Here is a 13501-nt window from a genome sequence, read left to right as displayed (position 1 = left end):
AACTACAGCATATAAAAGTTTGCTTCTTTCTTCAGCTTTATTCCTGACCTGCCATGGGTCAATATTCATGACAGATTGAACTAATTACAATGCATGCTTTTTCAGACATAGAAAAGACTATATATATATATATATATATATATATATATATATATATATATATATATATATATATATATATATATATATATATATACTGCTATAGCCTCATTCTAAAAAGTATTCGGAAATGCATAAATTTCATCAATATCTTAAAACACTTTTGGAAACCATATAATATGTTACTGATTATTCTGTTGATAAAAGAAAGCATATTAGAATTGTATATCAGCAAGTGCTTTTTGAGGCAGACTAGATGCATCTCAGAACACGGAAAAGTGCATACAGCTTTGGTTCAGAATGTATTTTTAGATGTTTATTTAGTGATATGAAGAACCCACAACAACTAGCTACCTCTAGTGGCTTTTTATGTACCTGGAAAAAAAGAAAATGATACAAGCTGCTTAGAAACTAACAAATGTGGGATTTTCTGTGTCACCAACACTTTACCAACACTTTACAGGAAGTACTATTACACAGGGCACATCACTAACAAAAATAAATAAATATATTTTTTATTGATATGCTAGCTCCTCAAATCCAGATTCTTGCATAGATGATAACGATTATATATATATATCAATATCGAACTACAATGTTAGAATTCAGTTAACTATTTTATTAATACACTTCAACAAGAAAAAAAAGGCAGTGGACTCTGAATTTTTTAACTACACTAAAAGGAATGCCTTCTAAGTAGCATACATGGTAAAGAACAATTTGCTAGGACTTTAGAAAAAGAACTGAACAGATGCTGGAAATCCTGAAACGGTTACCAGCATCCATAAATCAGCATGTTAAAATACTGTAAGTGTCATAATATTGTTTCACTCACTCTAAGTTAGCCAAGACATGTGCATATGCTGTATCTGAAAAAAAGTAAGCATTCTGTTTTGGTCAGCCTGCCAGTTGAGTTAGGAAAGGGAAATGCACTAAATTAATAATGAATGTACTGCAAAAGTAGCTAAGACATCCTAAAAGGTGGTTTAAGACATGTCAAGAAATATAAAGCTTACACTAGCAAGTTAGAAGAAAATTTTGATGGTTATCTTGGCCTAGAGGTTTCTAATTTTCAACCACATTTATTTCATCCATCTGCCTTCCCTGATAATACATTATAAGTGCAACTATGACAAGTGATGAGTAGTTTTGTAACCATTACTAAGCATTTCCAAATACAATACACAGCGACATATACTGAGTGCTGAGAAGCTCACGATTGTGTTACTATGATAAAGACAGCTTGAAAATGTGTCATCTGCCACTACAGGATCTTAAATTATAGAGACATGTTAATTAATGGTGTTGCATCAAACGTGAGCACTTCCTAAGCTTTTTTCTGAAGCAATCACCTGTTGTAAAAATTATATATTTGAGAGTAGGAACCTCGTGTCAAATAGCCATGTCTCCTTCAAAACATTGTTCAGATTAAAAACAAAGCATCACCCATTTTAATAACCGAAGTGTCACGAACGCTGTGTCAGTTATAACTACTTATAAGAAAAGATTAGCAAGTATACCTTACTTGCAGAAGCAACGCTAACATTTTTAATGTGATTTAATGCTCTCGGTCACTCTGCATTTCATGTCTGATATGAGTCTGACACACATAAATTAAGACCCCTAATCAAGCAAGTAAACGGTAGAGCAGCTGGGTAGACATCAAGTTGGCTAAACATGAATACAGTTCAGTAGCTGAGACAGATGTTGGAGTTGCTGGATAACCCTGCAGGAAATCAATGTGTTTTTTTTTCTGCTATATAATACTGCTCTTAACAACTGAATAATGGCTGAACACAGGCAGAATAAATCAAGAGGGGAACCCCAGATGCTGCTTTCTACTGTGACAAGTGGAGATAACGAACCTTGAGGATATTGCTCTTTGCAATTTAGCAGATTCATTTTATTTCTGGATAGCAACATGTAGAACAAAACATTGAAGAATTCCTCCTAATAGCTTTCCACATCTTGTGCAGATGGTGATGCACCAGGTGATCCTGTGTTGACATGCATTCTGTACCGACATTGACTTTTAAGCAACACTTCCAAACTCAGTGCCATATGAACAACAATATGTATAGCGTCTGGCCCCAAAGAGCCCAGCAATTATTCAAAACATCAGAGACAATCAATAGGAGAAATACAGCCTACAGAGTTTAAAGTCCATTTTATCGCACATCATCTTCTACGATCGTGCAGGAGATTTTAGCATATCTTTTGTCACAAACAGTTCCTTAATACATTCATAACGATAAGATGACTTTGCTAATCCTACCTTCCATGCCAGCTGCTTTTTGCTTGTCACTCCATCATGCCAATAAGTTGGCTGCTGTAACAAATCAAGATAGTGCAAAACAGCATCTTTTCCCTGCATCTGTCATCTTCCACAAAGCATTCTATTACTGCCGACTGCTGGGAACAAGAAAGTCTATTTGAATTCCAATAGCTCCCCTCACGCATGATTCAAGTCAGGTTAGGTGAGCATGCCTAACATGATTCTCACCATCATTTATTATGCAGCTGCTACACCGTCAGTGTGGTAACCAGTGACTTAATCTGACACGTCGGGCTCACAAAGCTAAACCGTGCTGCAAGCACACATGAGCACGAGAAGCAACGTTCATTAAATGAGCATCCCTCCTGTCGGAAACACACAGGCACTGCCTCTGCAAATCTGTTTTAAATCCCAAGCCTCTTTCTGTCCTATTGGCTGGCATGACTTGAGATGCTGTTTTATTTTTTTTATCCCCCCCCCATCTCCCTTATAGGAGTGGCTTCCTGTATTACTTGCTCTCACAGATATATGCTGATAATCCAACTAAACTACACAGTGATAAAATCAGGCATCGTCAGAGGTCATATGACTTGTTGGATATGCAGCATCCTCCGTGTTCTCATCTCAAGGATGTTTTCATTTTGTATTAGCAGAGATTATTCTTCATAATGCAGCAAGAGATAAAGTGAATCTGAAGCAGAGCACACAGGTTTGCAAGAAATCAAGGCTGGAACATAATTACAGTGCGCGGATGCAAATTTTTTACAGAGAAGCAAGGTTGAATGTCATGCATTGCCTTCACTCACAGAAGCAATGAGTGGCAGGAGTGACAGGCAAGGAAAGATGGCTAATTAACATTCCATCAGAACAAGAAGCTGTAAGCCAAATCACTAAGGCTGCTGACCTACATGTTTTAAAAATCACAGTCATTTACACCAAAGAGCCTTTACTGTCCACGTTCATGAGTTAATATATATATATATGTGGCCAATGCCATCTATGGAAGCTATCAAGTACTGTATGTGTTAAGCTTTATCCAAGAAGGAGAAAGAGAGGAGACTTCAAACACAAGGTGTGGGATCTTCAAGGATGTGAGTGTAAAGAGAATCTGTCATGTCACTGTTATTAATCCTCAACAAGTGAAAACTTTAAACATCATTTTATTGCATGTATATTCCTATTAAGTACTTCAACTGATTTTAAGCGTTAAAAAGCAATGGAGTGCAGAAACTGATCAGGTTAGTTTTAGTGAGTCTAACTATAGGTTTCCGTGGGAATAAATTATATGCTATACCAATCCTTTTATGATTAGGGATATCTTTGGTGTCCAGAGTAATTCTGTCCAGAAGCCTTTAATTCTTTTTATTATAGATGAGTGAATAATTAAAAATGTGCTCTGGCAGCAAGTTGCCTTATCCACTGCTGAGATCCAATTTGCCAGTAATTATTACAGTGGGGTTTTATCTCTATTTTTATTTTAATAAAAAAATGTGCAATCCCCTATTAAGGATACCAGTCCTGCACAACAGTCATATGTGTCATCCTCATGATTGAACAACTGTAATCGGGTTGGCTCACCTGTCTTTCTCTTACACAATTCAGAAGGGGGTTCTCTCAAAGCACCAGCCTAATGTTAAGAGGAACCAGGAATAGTGTAACAGGTTGTGGTGTTGTTTATGTCAAACTTATTCTCTTTTTATTACAGTTTGACCCTCAAATACTGTCTTGGTGAAGCCATTGTCACCAGAATTGAAATGAAAGGATATATCTGTAAGAGAGCCCCAAATAACATTAACCACTTGCCCCCCACCATATAGCAGAATGACAGCAGCAAAGTGGTTTCCATATCCTGACTGGACGTCATATGATGTGATCAGGATATTAAGCAGCTGCGCGCCCCTGGGGGCACGCATCTCGGCGATCGTTTTTGCGGTGTGTCAGTCTGACAAACTGCAACTATGATCCCAGTAAAGAGTCTCTGACGGAGACTCTTTACCATGTGATCAGCCGTGTCCAATCATGGTTGATCACAGCGTAAATAGGAAGAGCCGTTGATGGGCTTTTCCTCACTCGTGTCTGTCAGACGCAAGTAGAGGAGAGCCAATCGGCTGCTCCTCTGATGGGGGGGCTGTGCTGATCGATTATCAGCGCAGCCCCCTGAGGATGTCCACACTGGACCACTAGGGATGCCACCAGACCACCAGGGATGCCCAGCACCAGGTATGCCACCCTAGACCACCAGGGATGCCAGTCAGTGCCCACAATGGATGCCAATCTGTGCCCACAATGGGCATCACTGATTAGCATGCATTATTGTTTGGCACTGATTGGTATCCATCCATACAATACTGTACACTACAATGCCACCTATCAGTGCCCATCCGTGTCGCCTATCAGTGCCCACCCATGCCGCCTATCAGTGCCCATCCATGCCTGCATATCTATGCCTATCCATGCTCATCCATGCCGCCTATCCATGCCCATCCGTGCCATCTATCCATGCCCATCCGTACCACCTAACCATGCCCATCCATGCCATCTATCAGTGCCTATTTGTGCCACCTATCAGTGCCTGTGTCGCATATCAGTGCCACCTATCGGTGCCGCCTATCAGTGCCACATATAAGTGCCACTTCATTGGTGCCATATCATCGGTGCCCACCAGTACCATCTTATCAGTGACCGTCACTGCAGCCCCGTCAGTGCCCATCAATGAAGGAGAAAACTTACTTATTTACAATGTTTTGTAACTGAAACAAAAAAATTATTTTTTTCAAAATGTTTGGTCTTTTTTTATTTGTTCAGCAGAAAATAAAAATCCCAGAGGCGATCAAATACCACCAAAAGAAAGCTCTATTTGTGGGAACAAAATGATAAAGATTTAGTTTGGATACAGTGTAGTATGACCATGCAATTGTCATTCAAAGTGCGACAGCCCTGAAAGCTCAAAATTCATCTGGGCAGGAAGGTGCATAAGTGCCCGGTATTGAAGTGGTTAACAACCCAACAGGGGTTCTACCCCTTCCTGACTTTATTGTAAAGTAGAATTCCATTATAAACTTAACTAGTCCTAAAATGTCCCCTCCCCCTCCTAACACCTATGTCAACTAACCTGTGTGAAAATAGATGTATATACTTATCTATCTTCAGCCCTTTCTGGTTTGGTCACATGATCCATCTCTCTTGTGTCAACCAGTTGTGACTGTAGGAGAGAGGAGGGAACACTAAAAACAGATGGGTCATGGGAGCCTATGGGCAATGACACCACTCCAGGCTTTACTAACCAGCTTCTGCTGGCTGACAAAGGGGATCACATGATCAGACCAGAGTGGGCTGAAAATAGGTAAGTACACACATTTTTTTTTTACACAAGTTAGTCAGCATAACTATATAAAAGCACTATCCTGCGCTCAGTATACCAAAAACACAAAAACAAAACAAAAAAGGGGAACTTCTGGATTTAAACACCTGGGCAGACTGTTCAAAAAAACAAAAAAAAACACCTATTATAAGTGCACTGTTTCCCCAATCAATGCCCTTTCATGTGACCGCCTGGCAGATATCGGAGGGGTTTTATGGCATTTTTTTTTTTTTTTTACTAGTAATGGCGGCAATCAGCGATTTTTATCATGACTGCAACATTATGGCGGACACATCGGACATTTTTTACACATTTGGGACCACTGTCAGTTATACAGCAATCAGTGCTATACAAATGCACTGATTCCTGTGTAAATGACACTGGCAGTGTAGGGTTTAAGCATGTCCTGGAGAGTGATTCTAACTGTGGGGCGGTGTGACTATGCGTGACATGTCACTGATCTCTGCTCCCAATCACAGGGAGCAGAGATCAGTGACACTGTCACTAGGCAGAATGGGGAGATGCTTGTTTACATTAGCATCTTCCCGTTCTTCCTCTCCGTGAGATGTTTGTGGGTATCCCCATGGTGATCGAGTCCGCGGGACCTGCAACCCGACTCACGGAGCTTGCCGCAGGCATGCATGCGCCCGCAAGCCACCTCCTAAAGGATAACGTACAGGTATGTTAGTTTGCCTGTGCAAGCCCTTCTGAAAAAAAAACAGCATAAAATCGGATAGTGTGTATGGAGCTTTAGTGTTAAGAAGGGGGAGGGAACATTTTTTAAGACTAGTTAGGTTGAGGCTGGAATTCTGCTTTTATTATCAGCTATGTTGCTGTATAATAATAAACATAATTTTCTATGTTTAGAATATACAGATGCTCCTCTTTTAATGACATACCGATACCCTTTTAATGGCAGCTCTGACTAGATGGCCAGCTCTCCCAATCAGCACAATGCACTGTACATCATTGTATTGTACAGTACAAATTTTTGTTGTTTATATTTTTGTTATGTTTGGTATGTTTTATCTGTACTTATGCAAATTAAAACAACGTTATTCAGTTGGAGTTTTGTGTTTAGACCTTTTTTTTTTAGAATACAGTACAGTACTGTAGTTAAGAATGCTTAAATATTGATTATTTGTGGATCCTCATTTAACAACAAATCCGTTTAACAACTTGGTCACTGGAACGGAACTTGGTCGTTAAGTGAGAAGTGCCTGTATATTAAAGAATATGTTCTGCTTACAAGGGGTGAGTTTATATTTATAATTTATTTACATATGAGTCTATACTTTCAAGTAGGGATCAGGTTAATTATGAGAATTTTTTGCATATAAGATGTGAATATGCTTTTTGTACCAATTAGTTACTAGGAATGAAAAAAAAAAGTAACTAATGCAGTGCATATCCTTTCCCTGGTCAGCTGAGTTACACTAGCAAGTCATTTGAAGGAATGGATAACCCAGCCCCATTTAAAGCAGACCTTCACTTAAAAGTGAAAGTTACTCTCATTCTCCTTCTTCCCCCTACTGTAACATTATTGGTGTTTTTTTTTTCTGACAGGTACCCATTCCCACTTCCTCATTTCTTACCTAACCAGGAGTTATGGAAGTTTGGCCCACCTCCTTCCCCATTCTCAACCTCCTAGTGCATGCCACATGTTCCAGGAAGCTGCGGCACCAGTCTGAAAGCATAGCTTGATCTTGCATGCGCTCAGTGGGGAGCTGACTGTGAAATAGAAGGAAGCCACAGCCAACTTCCACAGCAAAGATGGCAGTTATGGGAATCTGAAGTTGTGTAAAGAACCAGCCCGACTGAAGACAGCATTGGACTCCTGGACTAGTGAGTATCCGTTTCTTATGCCTTGTACACACGACCGGACTTTCTGGAAGACTCTGTCCAACGGTCTTCCCGACTGACTTTTCGGCAGACTTCCAAACAAACGGACTTGGCCACACACAATCACACCAAAGTCAGACGGATTCATAGCCAGTAGCCAATAGCTTCCCTAGCGTCAGTTTTCGTCCATCGGACTAGCATACAGACAAATGGATTGTTTGACAGCAAAGGTCCGATGAAGCCCACACACGTTCAAATTGTCCGACAGATTTGTTCCGTCTGACCTTTGCGTTGAAAAGTCTGGCTGTGTGTACATGGCATTAAAGGGTGTAGCTGCTGACTTTTTTTTTTTTTTTTTTACAAGTGTAGTTCCTGTTTATGAAAAGGATGGGCACACAACATCATTTTCCTCGTGTTGGAGATGTTAGTAAAGTTTGTGAGCATTAAACCTCAAACATGATTCGCAAAACGGTTTGCAAGCCAAATCTAGGTGGATTCACTCATCCCTACTGACAAGTCTGTGAAGGAGGAAATCATGTTTTTTCTTTTTTTTTTTGGCATTTGTACATGTTTCTCATGGCATTGTCTGGCTCACTATGACTTGTGCTTCACAACAGCTAAATTATTGGCATAGGACAATATTTAATAACAAGATGCCCCCCACTTCAGTGAAGGTCACTGCAACTTTTGTCAACTTCAAGTAAGATTCTTAAAACTGTTTGCAAACTGAACCCAGGTGGCTTTTTTTCATCCCTATTAGTTAACTTTAGAGACATATTCAAAAGGTATATTTATTGAATGGTTTACTTTAGCCACACTACTTAAGGCTGCACCCACAAACTACAGCAGTGCTTTTTTGCACAGCATCATTTTATTCCTGCCACACAAAATTCTATAGAATTAGTTGCTTCAAACAGGTACTATAGAGTGCCATTTCTTTGTTCTTCCCTCCTTAGCTTTATGTATGCACTAGACTTGATCATCCAGAAGGCCAACTAGGCAGGAGACTAGAACCAGTAGATTTCAAGGGGGAGTAGCTACAACCTTCGTGCTTTGTGCAGTAAACCAGAGGCATATCACAATCTGTAAAAGTTGTGATACTCTCTGTGACTTCACAAGGGAGGATGCACTTTTAGGGCCTGTGTCAACAGGCTTTGGGGTTGTGCCAATTGCATCAGTTTGATATCAGTTAGATGCTTCTGAGGTCATTTAGAATTCATGGCAGGAACATTTGAGCTGCAGTCAACCTGCTTCTGACCTGGATTTGACCTTCTTTAAGTGAGTTGTGCATTCCCATACACTTGTATGGGGATATTAAACCCACACGATGCAAACAAAAGCCTGTCAACAAGGCTTTGAAGCAGTTGGTGTCTGATGGTGAAGGACAATGCCAGAACATTATTTTATATCATGTTCATGTAATACATTTCTTAAAAATGTTTCTACTGCTCTAAAAAATATTATATTATTTAAGCTTATATTGTATGACCAGGGCATGGATATATTTTGAACTATCCTCTCCTCCCTACAGGGGGTCTATCTGTGGACTGCAAATTACTAGAGGGATCAGTTCAGTTGTTTTTTGAGAGCACATGGAAGAAGTGAGTGAAGAGACTCCTGATGACATTCTGCATGGCAACTGTGAACTAAATGTAGCTAACTATGGCTGCTTTTGTATTACTGAATAAAAATGAATTTCTAGTCCTGGTTTTTTTTCCTGATTTTCTGACTTTTTTAACCCCTGTCACCAAGCAATGGAATCATCGATCCCTGCATTCAAAAGAGAAAAGAATCAAGAATTTGAGTTTAAAATAAGACTAAAGGAAAATGTTTTCTTAGTCTTGGATAGAATAGAGAGGGATTCAAACACTTGTCATATTTTTTATTGATTCTGTGTCCCTATTAGGGATTTTTACCCTCTCTATTTGTCCTGTTTACCTGTTTTTTTAACACCACAAGTGAAATTGAAGAAAATCCCTAATTTTGGGTTGTCACCAGAACAAGAAAAGAAGGGAAATCTTCCAATGTCAAGACAGTTAGTAATTCCCTCACTTTGGTGGGATTTCCTTACAGTTCCCATTTTGGCTATGAGGCAGAAAGTATAGGAAAATCTCCCCAGTATGACATTGGTGGCACAATAAAACTGACATGGGGTGAAAACGCTCTTTTACTCTATGCAAAACAATTTTCAAGTTTAATTTGATGTGAACAAGACTTACTTTTCCCCAGTTATAGACTTTACTGGTCTGTGTTACAACATAAATTAGTGATATTAATGGAAATGTGATGTCAGCATTGTATTTTAATGAGATGGCCACTAACATATCTTAGTAAGTATATCAACTCTAAAGCGTGTCTTACACTTTGTTAAATGTCTTCCAGATTTAATTTGTTGGAACAGTTAAGTGGAAAAGAGAATGAACGCAGAAACTTCTGTCCAAGTCAGTATTTTATTGAGGTATTAGTAGTAACAATTATGCCAGAACACTGATCTCACTAAAAGGTAAAACGACACTCATTAACTTTGACATATTTTGATGGCAGGAAGATATCATGAAATATAGCATTTCAGGTTAATTATCTACTGAATTGTAAAGTCATAAAAATATGTCAGGAAAAAGCTGAAATTATTTTACTGACAGACCTGCTAAATTACAGTAAAGGGAAAAAGTGGATAATATACAGATGATAAAGTTGTTGGTTGCCTGTGTTACAGTAACACAACAAAACACTATGAAACAACGCTAACATTAAAATTGCATTGTAGAAAAGGCTACATCATTTTATCTCAAAGGTGCATCATATTCAAAGGTGTTTGCAAGCTGTAAATCACACATAACTCCCTCTGGATGCATAAACCACTCATCCATGGCCAGCCAATAAAATGCATGTCAGCTTTATCAGGTAGTTTTATACTCAATGAGCTTTCCATGACAAGCAAGTACCCTAATAATTATAGCAGGTATCTTTTTTTATTACCATACGATCACCAATGTTTTGATCTAGAAAGTAAGCTAGTAAATCATACATTGGAATGTTCTGCTCCACTGTATTGTACCATATTGTGAAGATCGTCATTATTTTCTGATTTAGTAAAAGCTATAAAGTAAAAAAATGTACTACAAAAGATACATATGGTATGCAATTGTTGGTTACATGTGAGAAAACTACATGCCACTGTGACAAATAATGATGGGGCTTACAAAATTCCATTCATGCTATAAAGGTGTATTGTGAGATATGTCAGAGAGCATTCATTATTCAAATGAGCTAATGGAACATTAGACGATAAAATTATATCATTTTATGTAACACATCACCTGGCCTGTTTCTATCAAATGGTATGAGATTGCGATAAAAGGGTCTTTATGAAGATGCAAATACACTTATTATGATACATGCCATACACTAGCCACCTTTAAATGTATCCAATAGAATACAAATCGTTTTTAACATTTGAACTCATTTAGAGCAAAATAATATTTCTGACAGAAAATGAACAAACCTAATAAAATAAACATTTGGGTAAAGTAGCATGAGTTAAACCCTCAGAAATAAACTTGTAAATGGGTAATTCTGAACAGTGGTATTAAAATATCGTGGCTTTGGATATGGATTTTTAAGCTCTGTGCTTAACGTTTGCAGATACCATCAAGCTGTATATGAGAATGCAGATCTCATTGGTAGCATGCATATTGTACTGGGGTATAGGTCTAATCTAAGCTGGGTATACAGGGGTGCAGATCCCATTGGTGGGATTGCTACTGTGCTGGAGTGTTGATTTCTTTTAAGTGCACATTTCCTGGTTACTGGAGAGTAAGCTGTTTATACTGGAACACTGATCTGATGGGTCTCTCCTTCTGAACTTTTCTTTATATAAGTGCAGAGATCAGTGTTTTTAATCGTTTTTCATGTGGCCATTAACAGAACATAGTGGAGTAATGCATATCAACCAATCATAATTCTGTTTACATACAGTAGAATTATGTCTTTCCATTAAAAATCATAATACAGTATGTACTGTATGGTACAGCATTTATTTTAAGGGCAGCTGCCCTCACGGTTTTGCTCTTAGTTCCATCTGTTGTGCTTGCTGTTGAGCTATAAATGCTGGTAATCAGCACTTGGCATGACCAGATTTAGGGGGGGGTTTACGTGTGACCTCCCCAGGTTGGCTACCCCATGGATATTGTGCCTGGGCTCTGAGCTCCTCTTCCCATGCCTGCACTCAGGATAAGGGGAGCGCAACCAGGAGCAGGGAAGTATATTGAAGAGTCTGGAGAGAAGTGACAGTAGCTGTGTTGTGCTCTCCCTCTCCTGTCATTCCAGTGCTCATTCATACGGCAGGTGACACCGGATCCATAGATCAGACTGTACGCGGTTTGCTCTTCTTCCAGCAGGGGTAAATGTGGCTGGGGAGTGGTAATCATACTGTGTACAGGCTGATCTATGAATTCTGTGTTGTGTGATGTATGGAGGAGTGCTGGTATGACAGCCTTCCTCCTCCTCATGCATCGATTTTCCATCTGTAGGTTTGGAGGGGTACTTACAGGTGAGAATTGTACTGAGATCACAGTGGGGAGAGGGGGTAAAAAAATATTTTACTTGGGTTGGGATGAGATGTTTGTGCAGGAGGGGGGATAGGGGGGCTATTTGTGCTGAGAAGGGTAACTTGGGGGGGGGAATTTTTGCTAGGAGAAGGAATTGAGGGATATTTGCTAGGAGCGGTGATTGGGAGAACTTGTGCTAGGAAAGGGTGGGGGGGGGGAATTTGGCTAGGAGGGGTAATGGGGGGACCCTGTACACTGCCCTGCTGATCCCTGTTTTCTTACCTGATAACCTCTGCTCTTCACCCAGCTGACCCCTGTCCTCTGCCCTTCTGACCCCCTTTATACTACTCTACTGATTCTTGTACACTCCCCTGCTGACCTCTCATCCTCTATCCTGCTCACCCACCTGCACACTGTGCTGCTGACTCCCAGTCCTCTGCCCTGCTGACCCCCTGCGTACTGCCTTGCTGACTCACTGTACACTTCTCTATAAATGAATGGTTTCTGTACACTGTCCCACAAATTTCTGACCCTTTTCTCTGCTATGCTAATCCCCTGTACACTGACTTACTGACTCCCATTCATTGCATTGAGCTTACATCATCTGCCCCCTGACATGTTTTACTGCACCCCCACATTGGGCAGGCTAAATCTGGCCCTAGCACTTGGCCAAATCTAGTTCTGTCCACTGCTTTCTGAATTTACAGGTTGAAGTGTCTGGGGGGGGGGCAAACGAACTGAAAAATAAATAATTAAACATTCATAATAAACATTCAAAATGATACAATTTTCCTCTGATAATGCTACTCTGCAATGTGGCATAATTCTCTGGCTCTGCCATGCGGCTGAGGAGAGGGAGTTATGTGTGACATAGTTTTTTCCCAGCTGCTTTTGCCCTGGAAACTGGAGTGACATGAGGGAACTGTGATGTAACAGGAGATTCATTTCACACCCACTGCCTGATCAGATGTGATCATGTGACCACAAATAAAATATTAAGAAAGTATGTAAATTATGATTTTGGGATTTGGACCATGTTGTGGCACAATTCTAATGCTATAAGTATAAGTGTGATGTCTCTGCATTAATTGAACAATAAAAATGTAAAATTCCTTTAAATGACATGCCTGGAGATGTTCTGAAATTGCCCATGAAGTGGAAAGTCTGTAGGATGTATACAACCTACTGCAGCAAAGTTGACATCTACAGAGAAAAACTAATGCCGCGTACACACGATCTGACTTTCTGCCAAAAGTCCTTGTTTGAAGGTAGGTTGCTTAAACTTGTCTTGCATACACATGGTCACACAAATGTTTGGCAATAATTATGAACGTAGTGATGTACTAGACATACTACGTGGTTTTTCAGCTCTTT

The 13501-nt window shown here is 39.7% G+C and overlaps 1 protein-coding gene and 1 long non-coding RNA gene across 6 annotated transcripts in view; one reads left to right on the top strand and one right to left on the bottom strand.

Annotated features, from left to right (window-relative positions):
* DMD (dystrophin) overlaps nt 1–13501 on the bottom strand; it is a 3436004-nt gene that overhangs the window by 3276644 nt on the left and 145859 nt on the right. The window lies entirely within an intron of this gene.
* On the top strand, nt 2879–9281 carry LOC143983177 (uncharacterized). Its single transcript, XR_013274580.1, has 3 exons — nt 2879–3465; nt 7302–7580; nt 9109–9281. It is a non-coding gene; the product is annotated as an uncharacterized LOC143983177 (long non-coding RNA).

Source organism: Lithobates pipiens, unplaced genomic scaffold (assembly GCF_037356315.1).
Source record: "Lithobates pipiens isolate NorthernLeopardFrog02 unplaced genomic scaffold, aLitPip1_a1.2 Scaffold_16, whole genome shotgun sequence".
NCBI lineage: Eukaryota > Metazoa > Chordata > Amphibia > Anura > Ranidae > Lithobates > Lithobates pipiens.
Note: the sequence above shows the minus strand (reverse complement) of the source record. Positions and strands in the feature narration are given on the sequence as shown.